General features: G+C 43.3%; 1 pseudogene across 1 annotated transcript; it reads right to left on the reverse strand.

The window, feature by feature from the left end:
• Window positions 1-7,440: 7,440 nt before the first annotated feature.
• LOC147345261 (ferritin light chain pseudogene) lies at window positions 7,441-8,360 on the reverse strand (annotated as a pseudogene). Its single transcript, XR_015155022.1, has one exon. The product of XR_015155022.1 is annotated as a ferritin light chain pseudogene (transcript).
• Window positions 8,361-22,950: the final 14,590 nt, after the last annotated feature.

Below are 22,950 nucleotides of genomic sequence, written 5' to 3' on the forward strand. Positions count from 1 at the left end.
GGTGTAGTACTCACCACCAGGGCTTTCTTCCTAGACCTTCTCCATGCATTTGTTTTTGACTTTGGTTCATTTTTCCTTTGGTTGCATTGTATCCTCAAATTATTTTCCCAGAATGAGTAAATTGTGCTCTAATATTTGAGTTCTTTTATATCTGAGAATGTCTTTAGATTCTCTTTACACATGAACAACATCCCAACTGAATATAAAACTCAGCACTCTGTTGACATTGCCCTTGGCATTCCAGGTAGGAATTGTGTGAATCAGAAATGAATGAAAGACAGATTTGAAGACAGAAGCTGTGATCTTGGAGGCCCTTGAAAGCCAGGATACAGGGCATTGAAGGTATCAAATCAGAGGGAGGATATGCAAACAGCTGGATTTTAGGAGGATTAGCCTGACAAATACAATGGGAAGAACAAGAGGGGGAGAGGGAGGACGGTTTTGTTATGTTAGAAATGAAGTTGGCTACAAGTCACATAAAACAATGAATAAAGATTCACTTATATCATATACAAAAAGTCCAGAGAGCAAAGGAATATGCGTGTGTTTGTGTCTTTTTGTGTGTTTATTTTTTATCTTGGTTTAGCTGCTCATTGATATTGGGCTAAAGTCATTTCAGTTCTCTTGACCTTTCCTTCATAGTTACAAAATGGCTACTGCAGCTCCAAACATCGTATTTGTATTCCAGGCACAAGATGGAGGGTAATGGAAATACAGTCAGAGTTGACTCATTTTATTAGGAAAGCAAAAACTCTCCAGAACTTTCCACTTCCCAGCAGAGTTCTCTTTCTCTCTATCTAATTGACCAGAGCTGTATCATATCGTTACTGAACCAGATTTGTTTGCCAAACATGCAGCAAGCTAAACCCCTGAGGTCTGCAGCAGAGAAAGAGTTTATTCACAAGGGAGCCAAGTGAGGAAATGGGAGAGCAAATCTCAGATCTGCCTCCCAGAATGTAACAGGCTTGAGCTACTTATAGAAAAAGAAGTAAGGTGGTCTATTTTTGTTTGTTAATTTATTTTAATTGGAGAATAATTACTTTACACTTTTGTGATGGTTTTTGCCATACATCAACATGAATTGGCCACAGGCATACATGTGTCCACACCATCCTGAACCCCCATCCCACCTCCCTTTCCACCCTGTTCATCTGGATTGTCCCAGAGCACCGACTTTGGGTCCTCTGCTTCATGCATGGAACTTGCACTGGCCATCTATTTTACATATGGTAATATACATGTTTCAGTGATATTCCTGAAGAAAGAAATGGCAACCCACTCCAGTATTCTTGCCTGGAGAATTCCATGGACAGAGGAGCTTGGCAGGCTACAGCCCATGGGGTTGCAAAGAGTCTGACATGACTGAGCAACTATCACTCAGTTCAGTTCAGTCGCTCAGTTGTGTCCGACTCTTTGTGACCCCATGAATCGTAGCATGCCAGGCCTCCCTGTTCATCACCAACTCCCGGAGTTCACTCAGACTCACATTCATCAAGTCAGTGATGCCATCCAGCCATCTCATCCTCTGTCGTCCCCTTCTCCTCCTGCCCCCAATCCCTCCTAGTATCAGAGTCTTTTCCAGTGAGTCAACTCTTCCCATGAGGTGGCCAAAGTATTGGAGTTTCAGCTTTAGCATCATTCCTTCCAAAGAAATCCCAGGGCTGATCTCCTTCAGAATGGACTGGTTGGATCTCCTTGCAGTCCAAGGGACTCTCAAGAGTCTTCTCCAACACCACAGTTCAAAAGCATCAATTTTTCGGCACTCAGCCTTCTTCACAGTCCAACTCTCACATCCATATATGACCACTGGAAAAACCATAGCCTTGACTAGACCGACCTTTGTTGGCAAAGTAATGTCTCTACTTTTGAATATGCTATCTAGGTTGGTCATAACTTTCCTTCCAAGGAGTAAGCGTCTTTTAATTTCATGGCTGCAGTCACCATCTGCAGTGATTCTGGAGCCCCCAAAAATAAAGTCTGACACTGTTTCCACTGTCTCCCCATCTATTTCCCATGAAGTGATGGGACCGGATGCCATGATCTTCATTTTCTGAATGTTGAGCTTTAAGCCAACTTTTTCACTCTCCACTTTCACTTTCATCAAGAGGCTCTTTAGCTCCTCTTCACTTCCTGTCATAAGGGTGGTGTCATCTGCATGTCTGAGGTTATTGATATTTCTCCCGGCAATCTTGATTCCAGCTTGTGTTTCTTTCAGCCCAGCATTTCTCATGATGTACTCTGCATATAAGTTAAATAAGCAGGGTGACAATATACAGCCTTGACGTACTCCTTTTCCTATTTGGAACCAGTCTGTTGTTCCACGTCCAGTTCTAACTGTTGCATCCTGACCTGCATACAGGTTTCTCAAGAGGCAGGTCAGGTGGTCTGGTATTCCCATCTCTTTCAGAATTTTCCACAGTTTATTGTGATGCACACAGTCAAAGGCTTTGGCATAGTCAATAATGCAGAAATAGATGTTTTTCTGGAACTCTCTTGCTTTTTCCATGATCCAGCGGATGTTAGCAATTTGATCTCTGGTTCCTCTGCCTTTTCTAAAACCAGCTTGAACATCAGGCAGTTCACGGTTCACGTAACTATCACTCACTCACTCTCAAATCATCCCACCCTCGCTTTCTTCCACTGAATCCAAAGGTTTGTTCTTTATACATCTGTGTCTCCTGTGCTGCCCTGCATGTAGGATCGTTGGTACCATCTTTCTAAATTTAATATATATGTATTAACATACTGTATTTGTCTTTCTCTTTCTGACTTACTTCACTCTGTATAATAGGCTCCAGGTTCATCCTGTAAAGTGGTCTTAAGGTGTGGGGAAAGGAGTTTGGAAGCAGGGACATGGTGAGGTAATCGATGTTCTGAGCAGGCCCAGTTTTAGAGTCCATGGTCCTCTCCAATCTTAGCCAGCCTGAATTGGACAGAAGCCTACTCCAAATTTCTGGAAAATAATTTAAACCCCTGTTACTATAGTGACCCATATGTCAGAGGCATTATCTATAGGGGTGGTTAAGAAGCCTGGTGATATATTACCCAAGCTACGTGAAACTTGGAGCTGGGAGAGTATGCGGTTAGAGAACAGAAGAAAAAAAACAAAACCCTAAAGCAGGCTTAATCAGTAAAGGCAGGTTACAAACAGAGGGGTTTCTAACAAGTTGTTTCCTTATCTACTGTTCCGTAAGACACACTCAAGCATTTCTGTTAAGGTTCCAGCTTCTGTTAACCCTATGGGGCATGGTTTCAAAATGGCCATCTCGTCTGCAAGGGAGGCTGGGAAGGCAAATTATTCAGCTAAGCACATTTCAAGGAAAAAGTAGGGAATCTACATTTACAGACGACTGAAAATGTCTGCCAGAACACCAAAAGTACGACCACCTCCACTGCACACAATACACAAAAGATAAACTGGACATATTGAAATGAAGAAGGTCTGTCTGTTCATCAAATTAACTCCATAAAGAGAGCAAAAAGACAAACAGCACTGGGGCGGGGCAGGGGGAAGATGCGAAAAGGAAATAAGTGCAGAATACACAAAAATGTATTCTGAAGATGAGCACTGAAGAATTGATGCTTTCTAACTGTGGTGTTGTAGAAGACTCTTGAGAGTCCCTTGGACTGCAAGGCGATCAAACCAGTCAATCCTAAAGGAAATCGATTCTGAGTATTCATTGGAGGGACTGATGCTGAAACTGAAGCTGAAGCTCCAATACTTTGGCCACCTGATGTGAAGAGCTGACTCATTGGAAAAGACCCTGATGCTGGGAAAGATGGAAGGCGGGAGGAGAAGGGGACGGCAGAGGATGAGCTGATTGGATGGCGTCACCGACTCAATACACATAAATTTCAGCAAGCTCTGGGAGTTGGTGATGGACGTGGAAGCCTGGTGTGCTGCAGTCCATGGGGTCACAAAGAGTCGGACATGACTGAGCAACTGAACTGAACTGACACAAAGATGTACAAATCAATAAGAAAAAGACAGACAAGCCATTAAAGAAGGAAAAGACAATAGAAAAATAGTGGCTTCACAAAAGAGAGTATCCAAATGGTCTATAAACACTTAAAAGTGTACTCACCATCATCAGCGGAATATACATTAAAACCACAATGAGTTATCACACACATCGACCTATTAACAGATGGCTAAAATGGAGGATGGAAAAATGGGCAAGTGTTGAGGATATGGAGCAACTGGAACACTCATACTCTACTGGTAGGAGTGAAGAATTGGTACAGTCACTTTGGAAAACACTTTAGCTTCCTAAAGCTGGAATTATCATACTCTGCATGCACTCGTGCTAAGTCGCTTCAGTCATGTCTGACACGTTGTGACCTTATGGACTGTAACCCGCCGGGATCCTCTGTCCATGGGGATTCTCCAGGTAAGAATACTGGAGTGGGTTGCCATGTCCTCCTCCACGGGATCTTCCCAACCCAGGGATCAAACCCGTGCCTCCTGTGGCTCCTGCATTGTAGGCAGATTCCTTACTGCTGAACCACTGGGGAAGCTAGCAATTCCATACTCAGAAGAAATACCCAATAAAGGAAAAATATACATATAAATATACTTGTGTGTGGTTACTTATTTATTTAACAAGGATATGTACTAGAATGAGGCTTCCCTTGTAGCTCAGCTGGTTAAGAATCCACCTGCAGTGCAGGAGATCCCAGTTCAATTCCTAGGGAGAAGATCCCCTGGAGAAGAGATAGGCTACCCATTCCAGTATTCATGGCTTCCCTGGTGGCTCAAACAGCAAAGAATCTCCTGCAATGTGGGAGACGTGGGTTCTATCCCTGGGTTGGGAAGATTCTCTGGAGGAGGGCATGGCAACCCACTCCAGTGTTCTGGCCTGGAGAATCCCCATGGACAGAGGAGCCAGGCGGGATCAAAAAGAGTCGACATGACTGAGTGACTAAGCACAGCACAGCACAGAGCATGTACTAGAATATTCACAGCAGCATTATTTGTCATAACTCCAAATGAAAGCTACCAAGTTCCTATCAACAGTAAAATGGACAAATAAATTGTGGTATATTCATCCACGAGAACCCTGTCAACAATGATAATGAACTCCCTAAAAATATATGCAAGAATGTATATAAATTTTAAACCTAATGTTGAGCAAAAGAAACCATGCGGCATACACTGCATGTTTACATTTAAATAAAATACAGAAATGGGAGAAACCAGTCTATGTTGTTAAAAGCCAGGATAGTGGTTGCTCTTTGTGGGGGAAGTGTGAGGAGGAGGCGGTGTTCCTGGCTGAATGGGGACATGAAGCAGACATCTGGGGAGCACTGGTTGTGTTCCCTTTCTTTTTTATTATTTCTTTACATTTATTACTTAATGTCTCATGATTACGTAGAATACAATAGTCATTGTAAAGTTTAAATTCTAAATAAAGGTGTGTGATACAAAACACTGAGTTTAGTTGCCTGTGCTATGCAGTAGGTCTTGTTGGTTATCTAGTTTATATGTAGTGGTGTGTAACTGCTAATCCCAAGCTCCTAATTAGTCTCTCCCCTTACCTCTTTTTCCCCTTTGGTAACCATAAATTTGTTTTCTATGTCTGTGAGTCTCTTCCTGTTTTGTAAATAAGTTTACTTGTACCTTTTTTTTTTTTAGATTTCACAATCAGCGATGTCATATGATTGACATTCTCTTTCTTGGAGGTCACACAGTTGTGTGTGGCCTGTGGCAAGCTGTCACGCTATGTATTTATGTTTTGTGTGCTTTTTCTTTGTCTGTAGGTTGCACCTCAGTGAGGAAAACTACAATTTTTCAAAAGTGACTGCCACACCAGATATGAGATAACTGTGAGAGGCTCTGCCCACTATACAGGGACTATTCAGGTATATGGTTCAGCTGAAGGACACAGCAGAACCACTCACCCCAAGTCACCAAACTGGCTCCTAGATCAACTGAAAGAACAGATGTACATGGCAGTTACCCAATAATTACTATTTCTTGCTGAGGTCCCGCAGTCAAATGCCTCCAGGAGCCCGGTGGGTACATGAATGAGACGCTGGGTTATCACAGTAAGAATGATGGGGGGCTTCCCCAGTGGCTCAGTGGTAAAGAATCTGTCTGCCAATGCAGGAGACATGTGTTCCAGCAGTACGGGAGATCCCACATGCAGCAGAGCAATTAAGCTCCTGTGCCACAACTACTGAGCCTGTGCTCTGGAGCCTGGGAATGCCTGTGAGCTCGTGCTTTGCAACAAGAGAAGTCACCGTTTTGAAAAGCCTGCACACTGCAACTAGAGAGTACCCCCACTTGCTGCAACCAGAAAGCCCACACACAGCAAGGAAAACACAGTGCAGCTGAAAATAAATACATAAAATAAAAAAGACATAAATGAAAGGTGTGTTGTCTGTAGCTCCAGCTAATGAATGCTGGAGAATGTCAGAGAACGCAGGCCAGTGAAGTTTCCAAAATTTTGAAAAAGAAGATGAGAATCCAGTTTACTCCATGAAGCCTCTCAGTTTTCAGATTTTGGTAATTCTTTCAAATGAAATGGGTGCATCAAAACATACCCTGGGGCCAGATTTGGCCAATGGACATCCTATTTGCAACCTCTGGTTTAATGGTTGGTTGAATGAATCACTCTGGAAGTCTAGCAGAGCTACAATAATACAAACAGTATCTACTCTTTATTGGGAACTTAATGGGACATTTACCTCCCAACACATTTCCTTGCTTCTAAGATGCCTCACACACCAATTATATAGCAACAGCTTTCCATGAAATGAAGAATTAAAAAAAAAAAAACATAAAAAGGAAACAGTACCATATTAAACTTATTATTAAAAGACACACCTAGATTTCAGAAACATTGCAATGTAAAACAAAAGTATGCTTGAAAAATGAGTGAATATGAGACATTTTCTCATTTTATTCTTACAAAAACTTTATGTGGTATGTGTGGTTGTTACCCACAGTATGAGGCTCAGTGAGATTAACTAACTGTCCCAAGTTTATGCGTCTAGTAAGCGGCAGGGCCAGAATTTAAATCTAGATTTATTTCACGTCCAACACCATATCCCTGATCATTGCCATACATTGCTTCCTTTTGTGGAATAAGTGTCAGTAAGAGCAAAAGTTGTAGGTTTGGGGGAGTGTTACAATAGTCTAAGTGGCTGTAACAAATGCCCAAACATGTTATGCATTCATGAAATAAAAATGCATTTCATGGGACTTCCCTGGTGGTCCTGGTGGCTAAGACTCCAGGCTCCCAATTCAGGGGAGCTGGGTTTGAGCCCTGATTGGGGAAGGAGATTCCATACATTGCAACTAAGAGTTCACATACTGCAACTAAAATATTCCGTGTGATGCAACTAAGACCAGGCACAGCCAAATAAATAATAAAGGAAATAAAAATAAATATTTAAAAATTGCATTCCTGACTCATTTAATAGCCTTTGGTACTCTTTTTTTTTTTTTTGCTGCAAAAAGCTTTACTGTTTCCATATGGTCCAAGGCTTGAGAGAGGGCTCCAGGGTGTTAAAAAAGCTGCCTAGTAGCTGCGGAGAGGGGCTTCAGGCAGCCCTGATGTTAGGTGGGTTCTTCAATGGCCACTGGTCTCCAGAAGCTCCTAGTCGTGCTTGAGGGTGAGCCTTTCGAAGAGATACTCGCCCAACCCAGCCTGGGGACCAGCCAGCCTGCGGAGATTGGTCAGGTGGTCACCCATCTTCTTGATGAGTTTCACTTCCTCATCTAGGAAGTGGTTCTCCAGGAAGTCACAGATGTGGGGGTCTCCGCGGGCAGAAGCCAGGCCATGCAGATCCAACAGGGCTTGATTCAGGTTCTTCTCTACGAGCAGGGCGGCCTCCATAGCGTCCTGGGTTTTACCCCACTCATCTTGAGATGGCTTCTGCACGTCCAGGAAGAGGGCGCGGCCGCCACGCTGGTTTTGCAGTTTCAAGAGACGCTCCGCGCCCTCGCGCTTCTCCTTGGCCAATTCGCAAAAAAAGTGACCCACACCCTCCAGGGCCACATCGTCGCGGTCGAAATAGAAGCCCAGAGAGAGGTAGGTGTAGGAGGTCCGCAGTTGCATGTTAACCAGGCGGTTGACGGCGGCCTCCACCTCGGTAGAATAATTCTGACGAATCTGGGAGCTCATGATTGGTCGGTAATAATAAGGAGTTAAAAAATGGTGGCTGGTCCCGGTGATCACGGACAGCTGAGTGGCTGACTCCGAAGGTTGCGACTAGAAAAAAGGTTGGAGGGTGGTCGGAGGCTGGAGCAAGGGGCGTCCCTGGGTCTGTTCCGTCCAAGCACTGTTGAAGCAAGAGACAGATCCGCGGGGCCGCCGAGCGCACTTCCCCTTTGGTACTCTTGCATGCAGTCCTCCCCATGGTGACTAGTTCAGTGAACTGGGAGGAGAAAGAACACAGACAAGGCCCCTGCAGTCTTGTTGTTGTTCAGTTGTTAAGTCATGTCCACCTCTTTGTAACCCCATGGACTGCAGCATGCCAGGCTTCCCTGTCCTTCACCATCTCCCAGAGCTTGTTCAAACTCATGACCATTGAGTTGGTGTGCCATCCAACCATCTAATCCTCTGCCATCCCCTTCTCCTTTTGCCTTCAATCTTTCCCTGCAGCAGGGTCTTTTCCATTGAGTTGGCTCTTCGCATCAGGTGACCAAAGTATTGGAGCTTCAGCTTTAGCATCAGTCCTTCCAATGAAATTGCAGGATTGATTTCCTTTAGGATTGACTAATTTGATTTCCCTGCTCTCCAAGGGACTCTCAAGAGTCTTTTCTAGCACAATTAGAAAGCATCAATTCTCTGGTGCTCATTCTTCTTTATTGCCCAACTCTCACATTCGTACATGACTCATGGGAAAACCATAGCTTTGACTATATGGACCTTTGTCAGCAAAGTGATGTCTCTTGCTTTTTAATATGCTGTCTAGGTTTGTCATAGCTTTTCTTCCTAGGAGCAAGCTTCTTTTAATTTCATGGCTGCAGTCACTGTTCACAGTGATTTTGGAGCCCAAGAAAAGAAAATCTGTCACTGTTTCCATTTTTTTCCCCATCCATTTGCCATGAAGTGATGGGACCAGATGCCATGATATTTGTTTTTTGAATGTTGAGTTTTAAGCCAGTTTATTCACTCTCATTTTTCACCTTCATCAAAAGGCTCTTTAGTTCCACTTCACTTTCTGCCTTTTGGGTGGTGTCATCTACATATCTGAGGTTATTGATATTTCTCCTAGCAATCTTGATTCCAGCTTGTGATTCATCCAGCCCAGCATTTTGCATGATGTACTCTGCATATAAGGTAAATAAGCAGAGTGACAATATACAGCCTTGATGCACTACTTTCTCAATTTTGATCCAGTTTTTCCATGTCTGGTTCTAACTGTTGCTTCTTGACCTGCATATAGGTTTCTCAGGAAGCAGGTAAGGTGGTCTGGTATTCCCATCTCTTTAAGAATTTTCCACAGTTTGTTGTGCTCCACACAGTCAAAGGCTTTAGTATAGTCATTGAGGCAGAAGATGTTTTTCTGGAATTCCCTTGCTTTTTCTATGACCCAGTTGATGTTAGCAATTTGATCTCTGGTTCCTCTGTCTTGGTAGCTAGAGTAGGATGATTCAGGATGAGGAAAGATAAACACTGCTTGAGGCCTGGGCTGGTCCTCAGGGCCTATGAGAACAGCCCGGTTATGAGCCAAATTCGGGCCATGGCCCTGTTCCTGGGCCCCCACTGGCTAGGTCCTCAGGGATAAGCAGGGCTGTGTAGACTCAGCATGGTGCCTGAAGCTCCAGCAGGTAACTTACTGATGTCTGCTTCCCCCATCTTCCCCTTTGCTCCATTGGGCCACCCTCCAGAGGGCAGAATTCTTGGGTGTTTTTTATGGAAGACTCTATACCCTGGCTCACAGCCTGGTTGGCTGCTGCCCCTTCCCGTAGGGGAAGATAGTGGGTAGAGTTGGCTCCCAGGCCTGGAACGGGGTAAGTCCTGACCCCAGTCTGCAGCCTGCATCCTCCCTAGAAATGGCTGGTTGGCTGAGGTGTTTTTAGGTATTTCATCAGGCAGGGGATGGATGACCATGGGAAATTCCTTGGGAAATGAACGTCTACTGGAGTATTCAGACGAGCAGTGTGTTCAGTGTCCCCAAGGACTCTGGCCCCAGGTATATTTCCTGAGTTCCGGAAGAGGGTGGCCAGATAGCAGGAGGCTCTGAGTGGGCGTGGTCATACGTCATCAGGGAAGTGAAGATTAGAACAATGAGAGTCTTGTCACTTCTCAGAGTGACAGCATTAATGACACTGGGCACTTGGGGGTAGGAGGGGAAGTGGTCCTCAAACTCTGCAAGTGGAAGATCATCGAGGGATATTTACTCTGGAGAACAAATGGCACTCTCCAGAAGAATTTTAGAGTTGGTTGTCTTTCTACAAGGAAGCATGTACAAGTACAAGACCATACTCATCACAGTACGGTTTGTAAGAAAACAACAACAGAAAACAGGGAATTCCCTGGGACCCAGTGGTTAGGACTTTGGGCTTCCATGGCAGGGGACATATGTTCAATCCCTGGTTGGAGAACTGAGATACCACAAGCCGTGGAAAGGCCAGAAAATATCCCAAAACCAAAAGCAACAAACAAACCAGAAACAACTTAAAAAGCTTAGCAGTAGGGAAATGGATGGATGCAATGTGGTTGCAGCAACCAAACTAAATAATCTACATGCATCCATGCCTCTAGAGCTAAAAACACAATATTGAATGAATGCATGCTATGATATGAATGTTAGCTCTCTATTGTCATAGAACAAGTTATTCCCAAGCTCACTGGCTTTAAACAGCAACACATGCTTATTATCTTCAGAGTTTGTGTGAGTCATGAATTCAAGTGTGGTTTAGCTGGAAGGTTCTAGAGTTTCTCATGATGTTAATGGTCAAGATGTCAGCTGGGACAACAGTCATCTGAAGACTTGGTTAGGACCTGGAGGATTCATTTCGAAGGCGACTCACTCATATGGCTGTCAAATTTGTGCTGCTTGTTTGTGAGAGGTCTGAGGTCCTCCTCCATTTGGATGTCTCGACAGGACTGCTTGAGGATCCTTACAACATGACTGACCTCCTCCAGAGCAAGCAGCCCAAGAGAGTGCAAGGTGAAAGGAGCAGTGTCTTTCATAATCTAGGCGTGGCAGTCACATATCATCACTTCTGCCACATTCTATTCATTAAGAAAAAGTCACTAAGTTTGGTCCACATTTAAGGGAAGAATTAAATTGCCCCTTTCAAAGGAAGGAATGTCAAATAACTTGTGAATATATTTTAAGATTAGCTTACATATGATTGACATCATTTACTTAGTTTACACTGATATATTACTCAAATAGTCCTGGCCAGTTGGAGCTCCCTACTACTCTGGCTATAATGATTGCTTCCTGGATGAGTATGTGACACAATGTAGGCCAATCAGAATTTTCCCCAGCACTTGTGTACTAAAAATCTCTCTTCTGGAGTTGCTAAACTTTTAGGATATGAGTCTTGGGCTGCTTGATCCCACTTTGTCCACCAGAATTGAGAGAGTCTTTCTAAAGAACTGAGGGTGAGAGAGAGAGAGAGAGGTCCAAATGAGATCATTTGAGTCCCTGGATCAAGACATGCCTGAAGCCTTCATGATTATCTCTGTCTTTTCACTTATGTAAAACAATAAATTCCCCCTTTCGCTTATGCTGACTTGAATGGGTTTCTGTTCCTTGCCACCACCACACTTTGATGAATATAGTAGCTATGGTGTTTCTGTAACTAGTCAGAGTTCTCCAGAGAAACAGAATGCATGAATATATATTTATGGCTCCCTGATGGCTCAGCGGGTAAAGAATCTGCTTGCCATGTAGGAGATTTGAGAGATGTAGGCTTGATCCCTGGGTCAGGAAGATCCCCTGGAGAAGGAAATGGCAACACACTCCAGTATTCTTGCTTGGAAAAGCCCCATGAACAGAGGATCCTGGTGGGCTACCATTCAAAGAGTTGCAAAGAGCTGGACATGACTGAGTGACTAAGCACATATATAGCCTATAAGAATTGGCTCATGTGACTTTGGAGGCTGAAATGTCCCACCATCTGCTGTCTGCAAGCCAGTGACCTAGGAAAATTAGTAGGGTAGTTCCCATTTGAGTTCAAAGGTCTGAGAACTGGGCAGAACTGATGATGTAGGTTCTAGTTCAAGTCCAAAGGCCCAAGGACCAGAGAGTCAGTGATGTATGTCCCAGTCCAACAGTGAGACAGGGGCAATGTCTCAGCTCAGTCAGGCAGAGGGAACAAATTTCCCCTCCTCCACCCTTTGTTCTTTGCAGGTCCTCACTCGATTAGATGAGGCCCACCCACACTGGGGAGGCCACTCTGCTTTACTCAGTCTAGTGATTCAAATACTAGCAAGCCACTCGTTTTAAGGTAATTTGTTAAGTGGCAATAGATAATTAATAAAGCTTAGAATCATTATTGGTATTCTCAAAGTGAACTGAGATGTTTAGATCCAAATTGCTTACCTGTCTTTTACTAGGGCTTTTGTTTTTTGCCATTCCTGTCCCTGGGATCTTTGCCTGAAATTGTTTCCTAGGCGAGAGAAATTCTTTGAACTTTGTTTTGGAAAATTATATAGGTGGTATCTTTTCTGAACTCTTGCATGCCAGACTTTTTTCTGTTTCACTTGCATGTAAGTAGAGCACAATCTTTCCCACTAAAAATCATACTTGATTCTCTAGTGTTACTGTATTATCTAAATCTTAGAAATCTGCTGCCATAACTAGTTTTTCTGCCTGGGTTTTTGTAGGACTTTTCCTGGATGTTTGACATTTTAAAATGTCAGGGAGTTTTGAGTTTTCATATTAATTTTTGCCAGATTATCAGGGAATTGTTTTACTTCATGAAATTGTTTTACTTCTGTTCAGGGATAATTTCTTCTGTTATTCCTTGGAACCTTTCTTATCTTTTGTTATTCCTTTGTTCTTTTCTTCTGGGAATCTGATTACATTCATGTTTATTCCTTGAATCTTTTCTCCAATTGGCTTATCTCTTTCTTGCTCAGTCCTTTCTCTCTGAGTTTTTAGAACCTTTTAATCTATTCTTCAGATTCACTGACTTGATCAGCTGCAACATATAATCTTCTGTTAACTGCCTCTGTGACTTTTCAAAAGTCAGTAATACAGTTTTCATCTTCAGAATAGATTTACATTCTATGATTATTTTCTTAGCAAGAATTGTTTTAGAAATTCATTAGCCTCTAAGATTGGTAAGCCTACAAATTAGCAACTTTTCCCCTTAAGTTTTGCCCTTAGGGCCATAAAGGTGATTTATGCATCAACATTTGTTCTAATTCCTCATCTCAGTATCCTTTTGACCTGCTAAATCTTTGTATATGTCCAGTCACCATTCTGTGTTTTCTCATTCTTACAGAAGGATGCCTGTGTTTGTTCAACACTGACCATTAACATGAATTAAACAGTCTGTTTAAATATTTTTGGTCCATTCAAAGAGAGGAGGGAAAAGTTTATGTTGACTGTACCTTTTCTTTGTCCTGTTAAAGAGTTAGCAATCTGTGGAGATTTCCTGGGCTTCCCTGTCTTCCCTGGTGGCTCAGACAGTAAAGAATCTATCTGCCTGCAGTGCAGAAGACCTGGGTTTGATCCTGGAGTTGGGAAGACCCCCTGGAGAAGGGAACAGCTACCCACTCCAGTATTCTGAGCTGAAGAGTTCCATGGACAGAGGAGCCTGGTGGGCTACAGTCCAGGGTGTCTCAAAGAGTTGGACATGACTGAACTACCTCACGCTTTTCACTTTTACTTTGTCCTACTAAAGAGTCAGCAATCTGTGAAGATACAGAGGCAGCTTCAGCCCAGAGCAGAAGCCCAAGGGGGTTTTGCCTCTGTTGGGGGTGCCCCTCTTTAATTGAGCGTATCTCCTGGTTTGGGAGACATCGGCAGACAGCTCAGAAGAACCAGGTTTTGCTCCTCTCCATCCCCTTAGCTGCACCCTGTCTACTGTTGTCCCAAGTCCCTGTGTGCTCAGAGCCAGCAAGGGTCATGGGCTTTTTTGTCCCTTCTAACTTCCCCCCTTGAATGGGCTTTTCTTTTGCCTGGTGCCTCAATCTGGCACTTAAGCCCGGTGTATTTTGCAGAAATCCCTGATGTTTCAGCTGTAAGGTACACCCTTCCCTGTTTTTCCTTCTGTGGGTAGAGATTTTCCTCTTATTCTCCCTTTGGCTTGTCCTCCTTCACTTGGCTAACCAAATCATGCCTCCAGCCTCAGCTTAAGCCCTACTTCCTGTAGGAAATGCATCTGGAAGTTGTCTCAAGGAGATGCCCTATGCTGTGCTCTTAGAAATTCTCATATTCTGCCTGTCATAGAACCCACACCTAGAATTCTACTTCTGTTATATTTACTGATCTGTCTTCCCCTGTAGACTGTAGGCCACAGAGCACTGGGAAGTGCCTATTCATTCATTTAAAAATCATTTATGGAAATGAACAAACATTGTAAATCAACTATACTCCAATAAAAATTTTTTTAAATCATTAAAAAAACATTTTTTTAAATCATTGTGTCAAGTGGAAATGTGCTAGGCACTATTTTTGTCTCCTGCTCAGCTGTTCCTGTTCAGTTGCTCAGTCATGTCTGACTATTTGTGACCCCATGGACTGCAGCATGCGAGGCTTCCCTGTCCTTCACTATCTCTCATAGTTTGTGCAGACTCATGTCTGTTGAATTGGTGATGCTATCCAAACATCTCATCCTGTCACTTCCTTCTCTTCTTGCCCTCAATCTTTCCCAGCATCAAGGTCTTTCTCAAAGAGTCAGCTGCTTGCATCAGGTGGCCAAAGTATTAAAGCTTCAACATCAGTGTTTCCAATGAGTAGTCAGGGTTGATTTCCTTTAGGATTGACTGATTTGATCTCCTTCCTGTCCAACGGACTCCCAAGAGTCTTCTCTAGCACAGTGCCTGCCACAAATTATATATTCCAGGAACTGGGCCTGAGATGGTAGCTGGTGATCAGAAAGAATGTTGGCAGGTTGGTGGGTGGAGTCTTGCCACAGCTCCAGGGAGCAAGATAAGTCCAGGGTAGAGGGAATGGAGCTCTCCTAACCTGGGCTGATGCCCTGAGGTCAGCCTGAAGCACAAACCACCTGACGGCAGCCAACAGGAATTTATTCTACAGGGCTCAGGTGAGGAGTCAGTGGGGCTGGGAACCAGGCAGGCCCTCCAATGTTGTGCTAAGCCATCATGAGTGTCTGTGGCTAATTCCTCCTTGGCTAGAGTTCTGTGCCAACAAGCTACTATGCTGGAGCCTAGTGAAGTCTGTAAATCTAGGGTCTTTGCATCAGAGAAAGTTACTTAAGCTCTCAGAGCCTGTTTCCTTTTCTGTAAAATGGGAATAAGACTGGTATCTATTTTGTAGGCCCTTGCAAGGATTAAATGAGATCATGTGTATAACACATCAGGCTAGGGTCTGGCAAATATTAAAACATGTAACCAGTATTACAGTTATAATCAATGTTACAATGCATTGTTGTCTAGGCTTCCTTTTTAAATTTTATTTTTAAAAACTTAATTTTGTATTGGGGTATGCTGCTAAGTCACTTCAGTCGTGTCCAACTCTGTGCGACCCCATAGACGGCTGCCCACCAGGCTCCCCCGTCCCTGGGATTCTCCAGGCAAGAACACTGGAGTGGGTTGCCATTTCCTTCTCCAATGCATGAAAGTGAAAAATGAAAGTGAAGTCGCTCAGTCGTGTCCGACTCTTAGCGACCCCATGGACTGCAGCCTACCAGGCTCCTCCGTCCATGGGATTTTCCAGGCAAGAGTACTGGAGTGGGGTGCCATTGCCTTCTCCAATATTGGGGTATATCTGATTAACAATGTTGTGATAGTTTCAGGTGAACAGAAAGGAGACTTGGCTTACATATATATGTATTATACAGTCTCCCCCAAACTGCCCTCCCATCCAAGCTGTCACATAACATTGTAGGCTTACTTTTTAAATTTGCAGTATGTCTAGTGGGGAAATAGGAGGAGCAGAACTTTTGTCCCAGTTTGAAAGTATATTTTTAGCTGTATCTTAGAGCCATGGGTATATAGCAGCCACAGCAGATGAAAGGCCTCTGCATGGACCGGTGCCTCCCCAGACTTCCCTGTGCCTGAGATATAGCACAGAACAGCTGGGTCTTCCCCTACATGCTGAACCTGCAGATGAGGCCTAAGGCCAGCTCAACAAGGTAAAAAGTCTCAACACGCATTAACCATACCTAACCATGGGGAAAAGTCCAACGATAAAAGGAGTTACTTTGATATCATTGAAAAATCTAGATTTAGCAATAAAACAGCTATCACGGATCAAGCGGAGAAGAATGTAGGCCAAAGGCAGTTTGAAAAGGCCGTACATAGATAAAGTCCTCTGTTTCAAAATGTAGATGTTTAAATTATGGCTCTAGTTCAATGTATTGGAGCAACTCTCTTTTTAAGCCTGTCCAACATCTAGGGCTAGTTGGATTGACGGTGAAGGCAAAATAACTTCCAACTTTTTTGCCTGACTAACTGCATAGATGGAGATACCACTAGTTGACATTTGGAGAAGATGAACATATTTGGAGAGGGAAGGGGCCAAGTCCAGTTTTGAACAGAGAGACTCTGGAGGTGTTTGAAGGGTAATGAGGTAGATATGTCTAGAAGGCAATTGAAAATGTGGCTCTGGAGGTCACAGAGAGTTATATAAAGATGGAAAATGAAGGAATTCCCTAGTGGTCTACTGATTAAGACACCATGATTTCACTGCTGAGGGCCCAAGTTCAATCCTTGGTCAGGGAACTAAGATTCCACAAGCCACATGGGACAACCAAAAAAAAAAGAAAGATGGAAAATAAGAATTGTAAATAAGGAGATAATGTCCACTGTGGGCAAGAACAAGATATCCCAGAGTATAAAGTAGACCAAGAAAAGGACTAAGGAGAACACCATAGAGAATTGCCATTTGGACAGGAAAAATGGAGGAAAGAAGGCCATCAGAGAAAATGGAGAAGGAAAAAGAAATTGGAGAGTAAGAGGAGAGGTTTACTGACTATGTCAAAGCCTTTGACTATGTGGATCACAATAAACTGTGGAAAATTCTGAAAGAGATGGGAATACCAGACCACCTGACCTGCCTCTTGAGAAATCTGTATGCAGGTCAGGAAGCAACAGTTAGAACTGGACATGGAACAACAGACTGGTTCCAAATAGGAAAAGGAGTAGGTCAAGACTGTATATTGTCACCCTGCTTATTTAACTTATATGCAGAGTACATCATGAGAAACGCTGTACTGGAAGCACAAGCTGGAATCAAGATTGCCAGGAGAAATATCAATAACCTCAGATATGCAGATGACACCACCCTTATGGCAGAAAGTGAAGAGAAACTCAAAAGCCTCTTGATGAAAGTGAAAGTGGAGAGTGAAAAAGTTGGCTTAAAGCTCAACATTCAGAAAACGAAGATCATGGCATCTGGTTCCATCACTTCATGGGAAATAGATGGGGAAACAGTGGAAACAGTGTCAGACTTTATTTTTGGGGGCTCCAAAATCACTGCAGATGATGACTGCAGCCATGAAATTAAAAGACGCTTACTCCTTGGAAGGAAAGTTATGACCAACCTAGATAGCATATTGAAAAGCAGAGACATTACTTTGCCAACAAAGGTCCGTCTAGTCAAGGCTATGGTTTTTCCTGTGGTCATGTATGGATGTGAGAGTTGGACTGTGAAGAAGGCTGAGTGCCGAAAAATTGATGCTTTTGAACTGTGGTGTTGGAGAAGACTCTTGAGAGTCCCTTGGACTGCAAGGAGATCCAACCAGTCCATTCTAAAGGAGATCAGCCCTGGGATTTCTTTGGAAGGAATGATGCTAAAGCTGAAACTCCAGTACTTTGGCCACCTTATACGAAGAGTTGACTCATTGGAAAAGACTCTGATGCTGGGAGGGATTGGGGGCAGGAGGAGAAGGGGACAACAGAGGATGAGATGGCTGGATGGCATCACTGACTCGATGGACGTGAGTCTAAGTGAACTCCGGGAGTTGGTGATGGACAGGGAGGCCTGGCGTGCTGCGATTCATGGGGTTGCAAAGAGTTGGACATGACTAAGCAACTGAACTGAACTGAACTGAACTCAGGGCCCAGATGTGAGACCACCACAAATTTTAAGGAGACTTTGGAATCACAAGAAATGAAGTTGAATTTTAAAGGCATGAAAACACACTCATCTTCACTCATAATGAAAAAGTGCACCATAAAACAGTGGAGAGTGGACTTCCCTGGTGGTCCTGTGGTTAAGAATCCACCTTCCAAAGCAGGGGACGAAACTTCAATCCCTGGTTGGGGAAATAAGATACCATGTGCTGCAGGGCAACTAAGCTGGCATGCCACAACCACCAAGCCCAACTGCTGAGCCCACGAGCCTCAGCTGGAGAGCGGTCCACGTGCCACAATGAAAGATCACATATGCTGCAACAAAGAAGCTGCATGCTGCAATGAAGACCTGGTACAGCCAAAAATAAATAAATAAATACATATAAAAACTAAATAAAACAATGAAGAGGTAGCACTAAAAAAAAAAAAAAATCTACCAGACTGGCAAGAATGGAAAAGTTTAACAACATATTGGAGAGGACGTGGGGATATAGACACTCTAAAATAGTAAAGACATACACATTTTGGCCCAGTAATTCCATTTCTAGGAATCCACTGGATGGATATGCTTATTTATATGTACGGAGAGGTTTGTACAAGGATATTCACTGCAGCATGATTTGTTGTAGCAAAGGCTTGCAAACAACCTTAATATCAATCAATAGAGGACTTGCAAAATTAATAAGGACACATCATTTAGTGGAATATATGCATTTCAGTGGAATATAGGGGGTTATTAAACACGGAAGATTAATAAGTACTCATTTGGAACAATATCTAAGATATTTGATGTGAAAAGGTCAGAAGCAGAATAGAACAGGATGTGATATCATTTATGTAAAAGGGGGTAAGGGTGGCTTTGGAGCCAGACGACCTTGGTATAATTCCCAGCCCCACCCTTGTCTAGCTATGTACCTGAGGGAAGGCGACCTGTGCTTGTTTCCTCACCTGTTTCCACAGCATTATCAGAAATGTAAAGGGGATTGACTTTTCCCTTTTGCACTTTTTGAATTATTTTAAAACCATGGGCATTTGTTACCCTAATTTTCATTTAATTAAAAAAATTTAAGAAAGTACATGAGTAGCAAATGAGCAGGTGGAAAAGAGGCTCCATTCATTAGGGAAATACAATTTAAACCACAATGAGATACGACCTTGAGTCTATGCATACAGCTAGAATTATGAAGACTGAAAATACCAAGCATACCGCCCCAAGCCCACATTGCTTTGGTGTCTCATTTATGTCTCATTTATGTCAAAGAAAATGAGATCCTCCCTATACCAAACTCACTGAGGGATTCTAATTGATCCTGCCTGGGTCACATGTTCAGCTCTGAACCAATCACTGTGGGGCTGTGAATCACCCTAAGTGCTGGTAAAGATGTGTCCAACTGAAGTTTTCTTACGCTGCTGGTGGGAATGCAGAATGGGATAGCCACTGGGAAAACAGCAGGGCAGTTTCTTATAAAGATTAAAATACGTCTCACAGTAACTCCGAATTCCACTCAGGGATTTACCGAAGAAACTTTATGTTCACAGAAAGATTTGTACTTGAATAATCTTAGCAACTTGAATCAAAATAGCCCCAAACTGGAAACACCCCCAAAAGTCTATCAACTTGGGAATGAATAAACAAACTGTGGTTTATCCATACAGGGAAGTAAAAAGGAAAGAACTAATACTTGCAGAAGTACTGGTGAATCTTAATGGCACTGTGCTAAGTAAAAGAATCCAGAAACAAAACCTCCAATACCGTATGATTTGGTTTATTTAAGATTCAAGGAAAGGCAAAACTACAGGGATGAAAAGCAGATCAGTGGATGCCAGGGATTGGGGTTGGTGAGGGGTTAACTATAAAGAAGCAGAGAGGAATTTTTTGACCTGATGGAAACATTCTATGGTATGTTCTTGGTGGTGTTTACATGACTGTATATGTTTGTCAAAACTCAAACTAGAGGGCTTCCCTGGGGCTCAGTGGTTAAGAATCTGCCTGACAATGCAGGAGACATGGGTTCGACCCCAAATCTGGAACGATCCCACATGCCTCGGAGCAACTAAGCCTGTGCACCATAACCATTGAGCCTGCACTAGAGAGCCCGTGCTCCACAGCAAGAGAAGCCACTGCGATGAGAAGCCCACTTACAACTAGAGTAGCCCTCGCTTGCCGCAACTAGAGAAAAGCCCGTGCCGCAGTGAAGACCTAGTACAGTCAAAAATAAATAAACAAAACTTTAGAAGCTCAAATTAGATACATAAGATTGTGACTTCTATAAACAAAGCTGGATTAAAAAAAAAAGACTCAGTCTAACAGCCCTGATTTTTTTTTTTTTTTTTAAGATAGCCTCTTCTGTAATGTTCAGTAACAGAGGGAAATTAAATGGGATGAGGATGGGAAGGGACTGATTGGATGCTTATGTGCCATGCTGTGCTGGAGAATCTTGGTGGGTGGGGGGATGAAGTTGGACCCCAGATTGGCAGGAGTCAATGGGGAAGGAAGAAGTGGGAGTGTTAGCTATCTGAGGACATCTTCCAAGAAATTCATCTGTACACAGATACCAAATAAACATGACTCAACCTTTCTATTTACAAAAGAGATACAGATTAAACCAGCATCACTATGGCCCATCTGATTGGTGTAGTCTGATAGCCTGTGTGAGCGTAGGTGTAGGAAGTGGTGCATAATCTTTCTAAAAAGCCATTTGAAATCAAAAGGCCCTTCCTCTCTCCCAACAAGTGTCAACTCATTGACCTGGCCACTCCACTAACAATTCACCCAAAGGGGATAATTGGATAGCTGGACAAGGGAGGTAGCAAAAGCTGTTAAATCAAAGTATCTTTATAATGTAAATCAGTGGATTAAGTGTACATTATTACACTTATGTATCTGCTTTTGAATATGCTATCTAGGTTGGTCATAACTTTCCTTCCAAGGAGTAAGCGTCTTTTAATTTCATGGCTGCAGTCACCATCTGCAGTGATTTTGGAGCCCAAAAAAATAAATTCTGACACTGTTTCCACTGTTTCCCCACCTATTTCCCATGAAGTGATGGGACCGGATGCCATGATCTTCGTTTTCTGAATGTTGAGCTTTAAGCCAACTTTTTCACTCTCCACTTTCACTTTCATCAAGAGGCTTTTGAGTTCCTCTTCACTTTCTGCCATAGGGGTGTTGTCATCTGCATATCTGAGGTTATTGATATTTCTCCCGGAAATCTTGATTCCAGCTTGTGTTTTTTCCAGTCCAGCGTTTCTCATGATGTACTCTGCATTTAAGTTAAATAAGCAGGGTGACAATATACAACCTTGACGAACTCCTTTTCCTATTTGGAACCAGTCTGTTGTTTCATGTCCAGTTCTAACTGTTACTTCCTGATCTGTATACAGATTTCTCAAGAAGCAGGTCAGGAGGTCTGGTATTCCCATCTCTTTCAGAATTTTCCACAGTTTATTGTGATCCACACAGTCAAAGGCTTTGGCATAGTCAATAAAGCAGAAATAGATGTTTTTCTGGAACTCTCTTGCTTTTTCCATGATCCAGCGGATGTTGGCAATTTGATCTCCGGTTCCTCTGCCTTTTCTAAAACCAGCTTGAACATCAGGAAGTTCACGGTTCATGTATTGCTGAAGCCTGGCTTGGAGAATTTTGAGCATTACTTTACTAGCATGTGAGATGAGTGCAACTGTGTGGTAGTTTGAGCATTCTTTGGCATTGCCTTTCTTTGGGATTGGAATGAAAACTGACCTTTTCCAGTCCTGTGGCCACTGCTGAGTTTTCCAAATTTGCTGGCATAAGTTTAGTTATCTAAAAATGTCACTTTTTCAGGACTTCCCTTATGGTCAGTGGTTAAGAATCACCTGCCAACGCAGGGGACATGGGTTCAATCCCTGGTCTGGGAAGATTCTATATGCCCAGGGCCTGTGCTCTGCAACGAAAGAAGCCAGTGCAATGAGCAGCCCGTACACCACAACTAGAGAGAAGCCCCTGCTCTCCACACCTAGAGAAAGCCTGGGAATAGCAACAGAGACCCAAGGCAGTCAAAAAAAAATAAATATATTAAAAAATTAAAATATTATTTTTTCTACTATGATCACGTTGTAGAATGTAGACATGACCAAAAAACAAAGCTTGGTGATGAAGGGAGGAGAAAGGTAGAGTATTACAGGAGTGGAATTTTAGGATAGGAGAGTTTTCACAGGCAGAGGAGGGCCCAGGAGACTGCAGAGGTTGAAGATGAGTGTGAAGAGAGCTGTAATTGAACAAGGGGGTCTGAGGAAGGCAGGTGGGACCTTAGGACGGGGTGCCTCTTTCTCCAAGACTGAAGTGAAGTGAAGTGAAAGTCGCTCAGTTGTGTCCGACTCTGCGAACCCGTGGGCTATACAGTCCATGGAATTCTCCAGGCCAGAGTACTGGTACGGGTAGCCTTTCCTTTATCCAGGGGATCTTCCCAACCCAGGGATCGAACCCAGGTCTCCCGTATTGCAGGCGGATTCTTTACCAGCTGAGTCACAAGGGCAGCCCAAGAATGCTGAAGTGGGTTTCTTTGGGAGGCAGGGGCCAGCTCACCTGAGGAGGGGTGGGGAAAATGTGAAGCTTGAGGATGACAGAGAAGGTCTGGAAGCCAAAGTGCGTCATGCGACCAAGCAACCATGAGATAGCAGTATTTCCCAAGCATCCTGGGAGATAAGGGTTACTTGGAACGTGCTAGAATCCAAGTCTCTGTGCCTCCAACCCAAACCAGGAAAGAGACTTGAAAACCTTTTCGTTTAA

This window comes from Bos grunniens, chromosome 25 (genome assembly GCF_055505025.1).
Source record: "Bos grunniens cultivar Pamir isolate PY7600 chromosome 25, Bosgru_T2T1.0, whole genome shotgun sequence".
Classification (NCBI taxonomy): Eukaryota; Metazoa; Chordata; class Mammalia; order Artiodactyla; family Bovidae; genus Bos; species Bos grunniens.